At 48.6% G+C, this 14,860-nt stretch overlaps 1 protein-coding gene across 3 annotated transcripts in view; it reads right to left on the reverse strand.

Moving 5' to 3' along the window:
- Positions 1–3,943, reverse strand: part of MEGF10 (multiple EGF like domains 10) — an 84,326-nt gene extending 80,383 nt beyond the window's left edge. For 2 of the 3 annotated variants that reach the window (XM_064642588.1, XM_064642587.1), the window contains exon 1: positions 3,660–3,757. The gene's annotated coding sequence lies outside the window, so the exon portion shown is untranslated. Of the gene's footprint in view, positions 1–3,659; positions 3,758–3,851 lie in introns of those variants that run through there. The other variant, XM_064642589.1, reaches the window with a different exon arrangement.
- Between the last annotated feature and the right edge of the window lie 10,917 nt (positions 3,944–14,860).

A 14,860-nucleotide genomic window follows, 5' to 3' on the forward strand; every position in this document is an offset into this window, starting at 1 on the left:
TAGAGTTTAGACTATAAAAGGCAATACCATTTTTGCCATTCTTTTTGTGCTGTTGTACACATCCTGTGATGAGAGTGGGGGACACTGGAGCCATACAACCTGCAGCTGTTCATGCTAGTGTTTCTATTTCTAAAATGACACATTAATATAAAGTCTTCATATTCAAGTTTCTTTGAATGAAGAAATTTGCACACACTTGCACCTCTGCGTGTTCAACAAAAATAATTTGTTAGGCTTAGAAGAGTATTCTTTTACAGCAACAGAAAAAAGATTAAATTCCTTTCCTGAGGTCACAGAAAGTCAATGTCAAAGTTAAAGGTATGTTTTCTGCTTCCCACTCTGTATTTTTGCATTGTCTTGCACATCAAAAGAGCTCAGAATTAGTCTCTCATTGCTGACTATGGGCTAATTTCTCTGACAATCAGATACAAAACAAGAAGAGATGGCTGTCTACATTTTAATATAAGCCTAATGTCTACATCCAATGGCATGAATCACAAATCCTTACAAAAGCAAAACATCAATTTAAGACCAGACAGTTTGAATGCGTTAATTAACAAGAATCCTGACACAATCAATAAAGCTATTCTAGTAAAGCAAATCCCTCCCCAGAATACTATTCCTATTTTTCTGACAAATGGCTTTAGATGACACATACTCTTTCCATAGGAGAAAAACATTTGGAATATCGAGAGACAGATTCTTCTCACAGATGAAAAAATAATGCAGTTATATCGACGTTCATGATATGCTGATTTGAGCATATGAAGGGGAACACAAATACAAACTACTGACAAATTGATCTCTTAATATTAAAAATCAGGATCACACTACTGACAGTCAGTCAATAACATAGCGAAATTTGATTCCACTGGTATCATTTATCAAGGAAGACACAGCTTATGAAGAGTAAGGATGTAAGAACTTTGTTATTTCACTACACAATTCCACTTCATATCTAAAGAAGCGCTAATAGTGGATTTTTACTGTTCTACACTGTGTTCCATTAAAAAAAGCCAGACAAGAATATATGGGATCTCATCCATGTGGCAGTACTATCTACTCAATTTTGCTTTTTTTAATCAACATATCTTTGGTTTGACTAAAGCTGTAGCATATTTGCAAAGAATCTGTTTCATTTTTACCTTCGTCAAAAGCCACTTGCTTCCCAAAATAAGTGAAAATGCCTAGGCAAGAGCTATGTAGAGAGACCATGCAAAACTCCTGCCAAGTGATCTGAATATAAATTCAAGGGATCCTTACCAGCTGCAGTCAAAAGCACACTCCAAATTCTTGCTAGATGTTAATCAAACTTAAGTATTCTTTGCATAGATGAGTTAATTGCTTTTGTTAAACTGCATTTGCTTCCCTGGGGGTGGGGTGGGGTGGTGTCCCTAAAGCTGAATGCATCAGATTGTAGAAAAGAGAGTCACCAAAGGACTGTCAACCTGGTCAAACTCTCCTGTTCACCTAAAGGTAAGGAACAGCTCATTTAACACTATAACACCTGGACAAGCCCTCAGGGTGCCCATTGCCACAACACCAGTCATATTCAAAGTGCTGGCATTAGGTACCCACGTTTTAGGTACATGCTGCAATGGTGAAATCTGTGGTATACAAAGGGCTAAAGCATCATGCACTGAGGCAAATGTGGCACAGTTTTTGTCTACCAGATCTATCTGTGGGGAGTCAAACTTGGTGTGCACAGCCTTGTGCCATCTCTGAAACATTTCACCACCTGACACACCAGAAAAGGGAACTCTGGTAAGTGATTTCAAGGGAAATTAAACAGGCACAACCAGCTTAGCTCACACAGCTCACTGAGCAGTTGAGAATTTTTCTGCAAGGTATGGATTGTAGTCAGTGAGCGAGACAGAAAATTCATTGCCAGTCCTGTGAACTGCTCATAATTCCAGCAGAGACTTGCAACACTTCCAGACTTACCACTACACAATCTTAAAAAGCCAAACACAAAGCCACAGCATCTCCACAGCATATTAACAGTCAGTACTAACACCATGCAGCTGATCCACCCCTTGTGGGAGCAATACACATTTAAATTTATGGCATTCGGTTGGCTGGGCAAGAAAAATTAGATAAATTTTATTAGATAAGGTTCTATGTCTTGATGCTGTGCAGGTGCATGAATTATGTGAGCAAACAAGTAGAAACTTGGGCCTGAATAACACTGTTTGTCCAGTTTATTAAAAATCTAGACCACACCTGCCCAGCTGACCTTTCCAACTTGAGATGGAAAACAAAAATAGAAATCCCAATACCATTTCATTTGCAGGGCTAGTGACTAGCAACCAATACAGATAATTTGGCCACCAAGGTTGTTATTTTCCTAAATTCTATCTCCAGCTCTGACAGTAGCACACTCCCCTCTGCTTCAAGAAGAACACACATACCTAATTACCTATGCTTACTCCCAGCATTGTGCTATTGGACACAAATGCCATTTAGGGATGTTGACAAGGAAACTGAAGCCAGCTTTCAGTTTCAGTCTTGCATCAGACATGCTGTTCAATCAAAGCATCTAAGCTTTTCAGCCTGGGTCTGTAGCTTATCTGCTGGGAAACAAATGCCACTTTCCACACTTGTCTTTTTTCTTTTTTTTTTTTTTTCTTCCAAGTTGCTGGATGAAAACATTTTTCCTAAACAGTCATGTTAATCTGCTTTCCAAATTACTGCTGCCAAAGCTCAGTTACAAACCTGATAAAATAAGCCATCTTCCATACTGATGGCATGTTCCAAAATGAGGTTTTAAACTCACTCTGCAGGGAAAAGTTGGTACTTTGGAAAAACTTCAGAGTTGTACGTGACTCTGGGAAATACTTGTCTCTAAGACTCCATTTCAGTTACTCAGTAACTGGCAGCAACATTTAAGTAATTAATAAGATTACCAAAAAGCATTGCATTCCTAGCTCATTCGAGGAAAAGCAGCTGCACATTTTCCTTAATTGATTTGTGCCTACATTTCTAGACTGAACCTATTTCTTGGCTGATAGACAAAATAGGAAATATTTACAGTACTACTGCTGCCGCCAAAAGAAAATCTGGTCGGGATACCACACAACTGAGCATTTCTCTAGGCAGCTTCTGCTGAAGGACATATGCTGGAACGAAGTCGAAGTATTAAACAGATGTGCATTTTCACGTGCAGGTCACGCTTATTTACATATATACACAAATATCCCTCTATTCCAGTGTGTGCGCCTGTCCCAGCCTCTGCCCAAGACTGCCAAAAGCTTTCCGTGAAAATGAAGATATAACCTTTAAAAACTCTTAGCGGAAAAAATCAGCTGAATGGAGAGCCTGAAGTGACTCGTCCCGGCTCCGTCCCGCTGGCGAGGGAGCGGCGGGAGCTGGAGAGAGCGCCAGGAGCTCTCCCGCATCCCGGTCACCAGCCAGAACGAACGCGGAGGGAAACTCTCCGCAAAGGCGGAGGCACCGCTGGGCGGCCCCGCATCCCCACCGCTACCCCGAGGATGCTTCTGCCCAGGGCAAACACCGCTCCGGGAGAGATGCCGCCTCTCCTCCGCTCCCTCCCCGGGGCCACCGCACCCGCGCCCGGCACCGCGGCTTCTGGGCGCCGCACCTGCGGAATGGGACGGGACGGGATGGGAGAAGTCGGGTCGAGTCCGGCCCCTGCCTACCTGTCCCGCGGGCGTCCGACCGGGAGCCGGGAGCCGCCGCCGGGAGCCGCCGCCGGGAGCAGAGCGAGGGGCTGTGTGAACGGCGGGGCCGGCGGGGATCAGCCACTCCTTCGGCGGCCCCGGACCGCCCCCGCCCCTGGCCCCGGTCCCGGACAGAAACACAGACAGACACACAGACATTTAAGCACTTACACGGTTCTGCAGCCGGCGTCACCCGTGCGGCGCTGCCCGAGGCGGATGCCGCTTCTCCCCAGCCCCAGAATAGCCCCCGTCCACTCAAAGTGGAAGCTACATAGGGACTTCGGAGGTCATTTATTCGGCCCTGTGAAGGACGAGTACCTACCCATCAGGTGATCGAGGAATGAAACAGTCTTCAATTGACTAGATCCTTAGGTCCCACGAGCAGGAGCTGATCCTCAACCCCACCAGGAGACCCAAATCCAAGAAAAAACAAATCATATGTGGTCCCCTCCGGTACTGCTTGAGAAAGGAAGGGCGTCATGACTTTTCCGCTGTTTTAGCGCATTATGAGTAGAGATGCTTGTTATTTCACAGGTATTTCAGGTAAATCAGACCTGTTAGCCTGCTCCATGACTAAAGTTGGAGCATGGAGCATGGGAAGAACAATGTTCTGTGAAGCTAAGCAACCACTACTTTACATAATTACAGAATTGTTAGGGTTGGAAGAGTCCTCTTGAGATCAGCCAGTTAAACCCCCCTGTCAGTGCAGGATCACCTGGAGCAGGTGACACAGGAGCATGTCCAGGAGGGTTTGGAATGTCTCCAGAGAGGGAGACTCCACACATTCCCTGGGCAGCTGTTCCAGTGCTCTGCCACCCTCAGTGGAAAGAAGTTCTGCCTCATGTTGAGGTGAAACTTCTTGTGGTTTAGTTTATGGCCTTTGCTCCTCATCCTGTTGCTGGGTACCACTGAACAGAGTCTGGCACCATGCTCTTGGAACATTGTTTGAAGGTATTTATATGCATTAATGAGATTCCCTCTTAGTCTTTTCCTCTCCAAATAAACCAGGCCCAGCTCCTGCAGTCTCTGCTCATCAGAGAGATGATCCACACCCCTCATCATCTCTGTGGCCTCTGCTGGACCTTCTCCAGTATCTCCTGCTCTTTCTTGAACTGTGGAGCCCAGAATTGGACACAACACTCTAGATGCGGCCTCACTAGGGCTGAGTAGAGGGGCAGGATCCCCTCCCTAACCTGCTGGCCACACTCTTCCTGATTCACCTCAGGATTCCATGGTCCCTCCGGGCCTCCAGGGCACTGCCAGCTCATGGTCAACTTGTCACCCACCAGGACCCCCAGGTCCTTCTCCACAGAGCTGCTCTGTAGTAGGTGTGCCCCAACCCGTGCTGGTCCTTGGGGTCATCCCTCCCCAGGTGCAGGACCTGCATTTGCCCTTGTTGAACCTCATTAGGTTTCTTTCCACCCAACTCTCCAGCCTGCCTAGGTCCCTCTGAATGGCAACATAGCCTTCAGATGGATTAGCCTCTCCTCCCAGTTTCATACTGTCACAAACTTGCTGAGGGTCCATTCTATCCCTTCATCCAGGTCATTGATAAACAAGTTGAATAAGACCGAATCCAGTATTGATCCCTGGGGAATGCTGGGTCTGACTACAAGCCTCTGACTGGATTCTACTCAGCTGATCACAACACTCTAAGCTCTGCTGTGCAGCCAGTTCTTGATCCACCTCACTATCCATTCATCTGGCACACATTTCCTGAGCTTACCTATGAGGATCTTATGGGAGACAGTGTCAAAAATCTTGTTGGAATTGAGGTAGACAACGTGACTCCCACGGGAGACTGTCCTCCTTGAACTTCTCTAATGTGAGTCCCTCCCATGAACAGTTCTCCACAAACTGCTCCAGTGTGGGTCCCTTTCCATGGGGTCACTCCTTCAGGCACAGGCTGCTCCAACATAGGTCCCCCACAGAGCCACAAGTCCTACCAGAAAACCTGCTCCAGCGTGGGCTTCCTCTCTCCACAGACCTTCCCTTCCAGGACCCTGCTCTATCATGGGTCTCCCACAAGGTCACATCCCCCTTTCACACATTGAGCATGCTCCAGCATGGACTCCTCCCCGGGCTGCAGGTGGATCTCTGTTCCCCTGTTGACCTCCATGTGCTGCAGAGGCACAGCTCCCTCACCATGGGCTGCACCACAGGCTGCTGGGGAACCTCAGCTCCAGTGCCTGGAGCACCTCCTGTCTCTCCTTCTCCACTGACCTGAATGTCTGCAGAGTTGTTCCTCTCACATGTTGTCACTCTGCTCTTCTCTGGCCACAATTACATCTGTGCAACAACTTTTTTCTCTTCTTAAATATGTTATCCCAGAGGTGTCACTGCCATCTCTGATGGGCTTGGCCTTGGTCAGCAGCAAGTCTGTCCTGTAGCCGGCTGGCATTGGATCTGCAGGACATGGGGGAATCTTCCAGCAGCTTCTCAGAGAAGCCACCCCTACAGTCCCCCTGCTACCAAAACCTGGCCATGCAAACCCAATACAGGTTTCCACCAAAAATCATGGCATGCAGGGGTGCTGAGGGTGGCACCCCCATGGACTACAGAGTTTCTGGGGTACAGGCTGTAGTGGGAACCTCCAGGGTCTTCCTTTCCTTTTCCCCTTCACGTTTCCCACTGTTTCCCCCCACGATTCTCCCAATTTTCCCCTCATTTCCTGCCCATTTTTCACTCACGTTTCCCACCCCTTTCCCCTCATGTTCCTCCCACTTTTGTCCTCAGGTTTCTCACACTTTTTCCTTCATGTTTCCCACTGTTTCCACCTCATGTTTCCTTTTTCTCCACTCACATTTCTCAAACTTTCCCCTAACGTTTCTCACAATTCTCCCCTCACTTTTCCTGCCCTTTTCTCCCCTCATGGTTCTCATCCTTTCCCCCTCACTTTTCTTGCACTTTTCTCTTCACATATCTTGCACTTTTCCCCTTCACATTTCCTACCCCTTTTCCCATCATGTTTCCCATCCTTTTCTCCTCATGTTTCTCACACTTTTCCCCTCACATGTTCTGCTCTTTTTGTGTCTAAAAATGCCCAACTGACAGTCCACCACTTCCTCCTGGAAAAGGCCAGTCCTGCTCTCTCAGGGCAAGGACTTTTGGCAGCCCTCCCTGAGGCGTGTGAAGATCCTTCCATCAAGGGGGGACATCCCTCAGGGTCACTCCTCCAGGCTGTGTGAGGGAGATTTTCCCCCAGGTGTTGGTTTGGGTGAGGAACATCAACCCCTACCTAATAATTGGTTTTGCTGGCTTTAACATAATTGCTGCAATATTGCTTCAAATTGGATGGGTTAGAGTTTGCTAAGTCAATGCCTTGTGAAATGCTTTATTTTGATTGACTGTTTGTTTGCTTCAAAATTTGCCAAGTACCCTTTTTTCTGAAGTTTGCCAGTAAAAGCTTGTTGTTTAACCTCCTGAAAACCTTTCTCCAGTGCCTCAGGCTACAAAAAACCCCTAAGCGCCTTTAGGAACCCAGTTGAGCAAGTCTGAGACACCACAGCCCTTAGGTCACCAGGACCAGAACACAGCGCTCAAAGGGAGCATCCCAGTCATCACTGCTCCCTTGGACACCTCAGGATCAAGATGGTCTGAGCTGGCAGGCAAGAGAAGGCAGCATCAACATCCTCCTCCAAGGGCTGAAAGGCTGCCACCAAACGGAATAGAGCCAAGATGAGCCCCTGTAACTGCAGAGATGCTGTGACCTCACACCTCAGCAGGGCTGATCCCAGGGATCACCAGTAGCCTGGGGGGTGGCACAGGGCAAGGCAGCCACGAAGCCCACCTGTGTGGGCAGGGGAGACAGGGGGAGGCTGAGACCCTGCCCAGGGCGGTGCCAGGGCTAGGGGATGATGGGGGCCAGGCTGCCCAAAGAATGACCCCAGGGCTGTGGGTCACCAAGGAACCTGACGGCCACCTCTTGCATGGGGGCCTGAGGGTCCTACAGGTACTGCAGCCTCTGTAACATGTAGTGTTCAGCCCTGCTCCTGTCTTTCACCAGCTAGAGAGAGCATGAGGCCATGGGCATGGCACAAAGTCCCCCGGTTGGCCAGAGCAGTCTTTCCTGCCAGCGGTCCTTCCTGCAGAGAGCCCTCCATCCCACTTGGTGCAGGGAGGGCGGAGGGGCTGAAAGAGTCCTTGGGGGTTCTGTTCTCTAGGACAGGAACAAGGGTGCAGCTCCAGGCAGGCGGGGCAGAGCTGCAGAGCCCATGGACAGGGGGCAGCCCTCGCCCAGCCTGGACCCTGGGGCTTGTCCTCACCACGCACTCACTGATCCTCCATGTCTGCTGTGTCTGCCCCACATGCTTGAGCTCTTCCCACTTCAGGAGCTCTGCAGCAGACAGGAGGGCTTCCCCAGCAATCTCCAGGACAGCAGAAGCTGGGAGGTGGCACCAGAGCCTGGGGAAGGAGACCTCTTGGCTTTGTTCCTAAGGGTGATCGCACCCTGAGGGATCCCAAGCTTGGACGTGCCCTCACAAAGCATGCAGGGGTCTCTGGGGGACAGCCCTGGGGGATGGGGACAGAAGCTCCAAGACCTGGCCTCTGACACCTGCAGGAATAGCTGAGAAGCCTCTGGGGACATGCACATTCAGGCCTCAGTGATTGTGGTCTGCTCTGAGCCTTGCTGGAGCACGTAGGGCAGGTGTTGAGAATAGCCATGCCAGCTCATGCACCCCTCTCGTGCTGGTTCCACAAGGACTCTTCCCATGGGCTGCTCTGGGGGAGCACTACCTGCTGCCAGCAGCCCTTAGACCCCCACAGAGTGTCAGCCCACCCCCCTCTGTGTCAGTGCTCAGCCTGGAAATCCCTGCCTTGGCCACGCTGGGGGCCTGGTTGCTGGAGCCAAAGAGGAGTATGACCAGGGCATTCTGCATATACTTCTTCACATTCTCACTGTCACTCCCCACCACTGTCCCCAGCAGCTCTCAAAGAGGCAGAGGGAACCTCGCACGTAGTTGGATTCTAGTAGGAAGGCAGAAAGGTGAGCTTCAGAAAGAGTGGCTCTCTGCCCACAGTGAGGAGAGGCGTGATCATGGCTGTGGGGAGGGGAGATGTTCCGGAGTCAGATTCCAGAAGAGGCAGTGCTGGGCTGCAAGGTCCAGAAGCCATTCCAGGGAGCTCGGGGAAGCGGAACCTGCTGTGAGTGCTGCTGGCAGGGCTGGGCTGCAGGGCAGTGGTCAATGCCCAGGGCCCATCTGCAGGGCTCCAGCTCCCACATTAGCCTGACCCAGTCTAAGAGGCACTGGAGTTTCTCCACCATGTGCACAGTGATGGGTCTGTCTCCATCTTCTTCAAATGCTCTATCACCTTTTGGGGCACTGCCAGGGCCTCCTTCATGAGGGATGTACAGTGATGCCACAGAAGCTCTAATGAGTCTGGCAGGAGGACCTGCAACTTTCTTGCCTGGATGGAAGGCAGTTTCCATTCTGTGAGAAGGTCTGTACTTGGGCAGCTACCCAGGCAGCCACCAGGCTGTGCCACTGCAGGTTTTTGAGCAGTCACCCCATCTCCTGACTCCCAGCCCTGGCCAGCTGTCATGGTTTGAGAGCTCCAAAATCCGATTCCCTAGTCCAAACCCCCTCCCACATCTCAACCCAGTGTGAGATGAGTTTTCCAGACACGACATGAGACTCAAATGGGGGAAAGGGAATATATATATTACAATGACTGTACAAATAAATACTACAATACATTATATACAATCTTAGCTATCTCTACCATGACATAAGTATTTACAATGGATCAAATCTCTTCTACCCTCCAAATAAAAGTCCAGGAAGGAAGTAGGAAAAGATCCTTTTCCACTCTCAGAGCAGCAATGTCTCTAAGGCAGCAGGTTCTCTTCTTCTCATGCAGCAGCTGTAGCTGGATTTCTGCCAGTACACACGAGGGGGTATCCAAGCCCCTCAGCCACTCGTCTTCAAGCAAGGGTCTTATCTTCCGTGGGCTGCGTTCACCCAGACAACGGTCGCGTCACCACGTTCATACCACGAAGCACGGGGGTCTTCGTGACGGTCTGTCACGAAGGGGGTCTGTATCTTCAGGGGATTCAAGTCCCCTTTGCAGAGCTCTGTGCTCTGTCTCAAGCAGCGGGGGGGCCAAGGTCACCCCCTCCGCATTCCTTCTCGGAGCTTTTCAGCTCCTTTCTGCAGTGCTGTAGCACTTTAAGACTCTTTCAAGTAAGAGTCCATCATCCTCCTCCTTTCTCGGAGGTCTCAGAGGGGTATGGGGTTTTATTTCAGTTCTTACCCCAACTTCCTCTCTCTCTCTGTAGAGCCTAATTCTCTCTCTGCTGCTAGCTCTCTCTCAGCTCTCTCAGACAACTCTGTGTCTTCCTTGCTCAGCTGCATGTTTGTTTCTGCTGCTTCTCCAGTTCAGTTCTTATCTGTTGGCTTTCAGCCATAGCCTCTGTTCACTGCTGTCTCTGCCGCTGCTCACTCACGGTGGAGAAAACTTCTTTCAGCTTTCTAGTTACAGACACTTAGCCCAGTCTAACACTGTTCCAAGTCCCTGTAGCCCCCAGCCAGGGGCTGGGGCCAGAGCCCCCCAGGGGGGCTCCTGCTCTGACTCCTCGTGGCTCTACGACATGGCTACTTCTTCAACAACAACTACCACTAACCTTCTCTTCCGTTCTGCTTGTGATATGTTTATATTTTGCAGAAGCACTCATTGGGTAAAACCTCAAGGGTCACCACCCCCTGGGGTTTTACCATTTTATAACTTTAGGGGGAAAACTGTTTCCCCCCACCACAACTCTCCACCCCCTGCTTTTGTGAAATATAAACATATCGCAAGCGGAATGGAAGAGAATGGTAGTTGTAGTTAGTTGTAGAAGAAGTGGCCATGTTGTAAAGCCACAAGGAGTGAGGGCAGGAGCCCCCTGGGGGACTACAGGGGCTACAGGGACTTGGAACAGTATAAGACTAGGCTAAGTGTCTGTAGCTGAACTGGGGGATGTTTCTCCACTGTGAGCCGCAGCAAGAGATACTGAAAAGCGGCAGCAGAACTGCACTGACCGAAGAAATGGTGGCAGAAAGCCAGAAGAGACAAGACCAAGCAACAACGACAGGCATGCAGCAACACAGAGAGAACTCCTGGAAGGAGAGAGAGAGAGAGCCGAGAGAGAGCCAGCAGCAGAGAGAGCAGAGTTAAGCTCTACAGAGAGAAAGTTTGGGTAAGAACTGAAACCAAAAACTTCCCAAACTCCTTGGAGACCCCTCACCTCCTAGAAGGGAAGGGTGAAGTGCAGCATGCACTGCAGAGAAGAGCTGAGAAGCTCAAAGCGTCCTGGAAAGATGGACTGGGACGGAGAAAGAGGGGGTGACCTTGGCCCCCCCTCACTGCTGCTGCCAAGCTAAGCTAGCAGCCTGAGATCAGAGCACAGAAGCTCTGATAGAACTCTTGAGGCAAAGACCTTCAACTGAAAGCTGCCTGAGATGTTCTGACTCGGGTGAATCCCCTGAGGAAAGGGACCATCACGAAGATGCCCCTGCACTTCGTGGTATGACGTGGTGACATGAGTTTTGTCCCTGCTACACAGTCCAGGGAAGATAAGACCCTCACTTGAAGACGATGGGCCGAGGGGCTTGGATACCCCCTCATGTGTACTGGCAGAGATCCAGCTACAGCTGCTGCAAGGAAGAGAGAGACAGAGAACCTGCTGCCTTAGACACATTGCTGCTCTGAGAGTGGAAAAGGATCTTTTCCTCCTTCCCTCCTGGACTTTTATTTGGAGGGTAGAAGAGATTTGATCCATTGTAAATACTTTTTTGTCATGGTAGAGATAGCTAAGATTGTATATAATGTATTTTAGTATTTATTTGTACAGTCATTGTAATATATATTCCCTTCCCCCATATTTTGAGTCTCGTGTGGTGTCTGAAAAACCGTCTCACATTGGGCTGAGATGAGGGAGGGGGTTTGGACTAGGGAACTGGATTTTGGGGTTCCTCAACCATGACACCAGGCCATGGCCCAGGCCCATGGCCCATGGCTCTGCCCATGGCCCAGAGCCCCAAGGACTGACATGGCTCTCCCTTACACCACCCTGCTCACCACCTCAGCTCTCTCTGACAGCATCAGGAGGCCCCTGAGCACCGCAGAGAGCAGATTAATGCTTGAACACCTCAGAAACCTCAAGACTTTGCACAATAGAGCAAATTCGTCGTCTTGCACAGTGTTGGAGGCAGCACCTGAAAGAACCCAGCAGTGAGCACCCGGCAGAGCCATCGGGGCTCCTGCACCACATAGCTCCTGGTTCCCACTGCAGCTGAGGGTAAGGTCACTGGGGCTTTTCCTGACAACTCACAGCCAGAAGGTGTCAAGACAGGTGTCCTCCTGCTCAGTGTGGAAGAGTCTGTTCTGCCAGTCCTGGAGTTGGATGTGCAGCTCCTTCAAAACCTTCTCCAGAGTTTGGGGCAGGTAGAACATCACTTCCCACAGACTGAGGGTGTTCCTGCAAGGCAGAGTGCTCTGTCTGCAGGGCTGCCTCGGCCACAGCAGCACGGCCTGGCCCAGCCCTGCAGGATTTGGGGTCCCTGGGGTCCTTCCCAAGCAGGGGCTGGGAGCAGCGTGCTGGCTCTGAGATGGCTCGGCCAGCTTTGGCTGCTGCGGGGCTGGATAACCCCCAAGCTGGAAAGCTGGAAAGTGTGGTGGGATGGAAGGCCCCACTGCTCAGGGGCATCCTGCAGCATTCCTGCAGTATGGTAGCCAGACAGTCTCAGGCTCCCTCTCCCCACAGGGAAAAAGCCTTCGGGGTTTTGTGGCCAGTACCTGTGTCCTCGTAGTGTGATCTCCAGTAGCAGCATTATGACCTCCCCAGGACCCTTGTTGGCCAGCAGGACAAGCAGCGTGTCAAGGGTGTGCTGGGCTTGTATGTCCCTGGTCTCTTAAAGTGGAAGATCCACCTCACCATCTCTGGCCCATGCAGGGGGCATGGGTGAGAGGAGCACGGAATGTAGCCATGCCCTCAGCTGCCTTTCCCATCCCTCTCTGCTGTCTTAAGGTGGCTCCAGGTGCAAAAGACACCTGGACTTGGAAGGGAGGCTGGGAGGGACCCAGCAGGGTTGCAGGGCAAGGCAACCCAGCCACAGGCCACTTACAGCTGCCAGCCACTAGTTCGGCTCTTCCTGGATCACCTCCAGCATGGTCATGGCCAGCTGCTCAGTGTAGGCAGACAGGCAATCTATTGTCATCATGGTTGTGAGGATGATGTCTGTCCTCTCAGAAGGCCCAAGTGGTTTTCCAAAGAGCTATGGGAGGAAGGAAAGGAGCCATGCTGATTCTGGGCCCCTTTGCTCACACCAGCTCTGCTACCCTCCTTGCCACCCCAGGGAGAAGGGCCGAAGTACTTGGCACATGCCCATCCATTCCATCTTCCCCCCCAGTTCCTTCTGCTGGGAGCACTACCCACAGCAGCCACTGCAGGCCTGTCCAGAGCAGAAAATGACCTTTAAATAGCTTAAATATTGTTCTCAAAAATTAGTCTTTTATAACATTATTTATCTAAAAGTTCCCAGCTTCTTGTAAACAGTAATTCAGTAATTGTTGAGATACTTAAATTTCTCATATAGATTGGTAAACAGCTCAGACTGGCTGACTGACAGAGTTTAATGAGGCCTTAAACGTTTTGGATCATGGTTTCTTACTTGCCAGCACCAGATAACATCTTTGAACTGCTCCAAATATGACTTTTCCCTCAGAACTCAGAATTAGTTTGTCTTATGCTCTGAAATCTCAGGATGAAATAAAATCCTTCATGTGCTTCTCAGTAAATCTGGAATTTTCACACACAGATAAAAAGAACAGCTGTAACAGCACCTTCAGTCTTATCATTAGACGTACACCTTGTTTTTAAAAAAAACACTACAGCAGCCTAATGGCAATGCATTTTCTTCTTCAGAATAAGGTTTTGTCTGTCACATTCCAGTATGCAGAAATCATAATGCCCAGGAGAGGTATTATACTCCATTCAGAAAAAACCCCACCATTCAGGGACACTTCTGCCTTGCAGCAGTCCCATTTCTGTGTGATCCTTCCCACATGATCTGAAGAACTCATCTGAACAGCTCATCACTGCCTCTGTTAGCAATGCTCTCAACTCTACCAAAAATGTGTAACTTTTCAGAGTGGGTTGATTGGTTTGTTTGTTCGTTTGTCTCAGATTAAAAGCAATCATTTCCACATAAAAATCAAAGGAGTACTTTTGAATTTGCAGTGTGCAATGTAACAGACTTTCTCTTCTCAACATATTGATACAGTTATTTTTCTGTGCTAGATTTTAAACCAGTTTCTATTGTGTAGAACAGTCAAATCAACCTAAGCACAGAAGGCTTGTATAAGAAAAAATTCTAGTTTATGCAACCGGTTATGTCCCTTGAACAATTAGGCCATAAATAACAAACAACCACTGACATAATCAATCAGATGTGCTCTACCACATGTTTACACGTACTGTTGAAAGTAAAGCTATTATATGGTCTTCATTTAATAGCTGGTATTATGCTTGTAGTATAAAAGAAACCACTATCTAAAAGGTCCAAACATTCATTAGAATTTGATTTTAGGTCATAGGAACCCAAGATTTATATATATATATATAAATGTGTATATATGTATGGTTATTTTATATATAATTATTTATATTATTTATTGCATTATACCTTGAACCCATGAGAAGATATGATGCTTCTCTTACAGGTTTTAGTACATTATGAGAATATAAAATTAAAGTTTACAGTTCACTGTGACTGCTTGATAAGGTAGACCACATTTGCATATGGAAGCAAAGGAAACTGAGATTTGGTGGCAGAGGCATTCATGTAAAATTCTCAAGATACAACTCTGCTACAAAACCCCTTAGGTTGGTATGTTGACTAATTTAATGTTAAAAAAGAATTTAGAAAAGAGATAAATGAGGCAAAACCATATGTAAATTGGTACTTAAGAATTTCTTCAGTTTATGCTCTTTTTTTTTCCCCATCTAATATGTTTAACAGAAACTTAAAAGCAAAATAATTAATTATACCCTTTCAGGCAAATGCACCTCAGAGTTTGGAGTAGAAAAATTAAGATGTTCAGAGCCTCATAAAAATAAGTGCAGATTAAATCATTCACACCTCTTATATTCATCAAAGAGAAGAAAAGCATCACTCAATTAGGTCACAGCCTCTGGA

Source organism: Pseudopipra pipra, chromosome Z (assembly GCF_036250125.1).
Source record: "Pseudopipra pipra isolate bDixPip1 chromosome Z, bDixPip1.hap1, whole genome shotgun sequence".
In the NCBI taxonomy this organism is placed as follows: domain Eukaryota; kingdom Metazoa; phylum Chordata; class Aves; order Passeriformes; family Pipridae; genus Pseudopipra; species Pseudopipra pipra.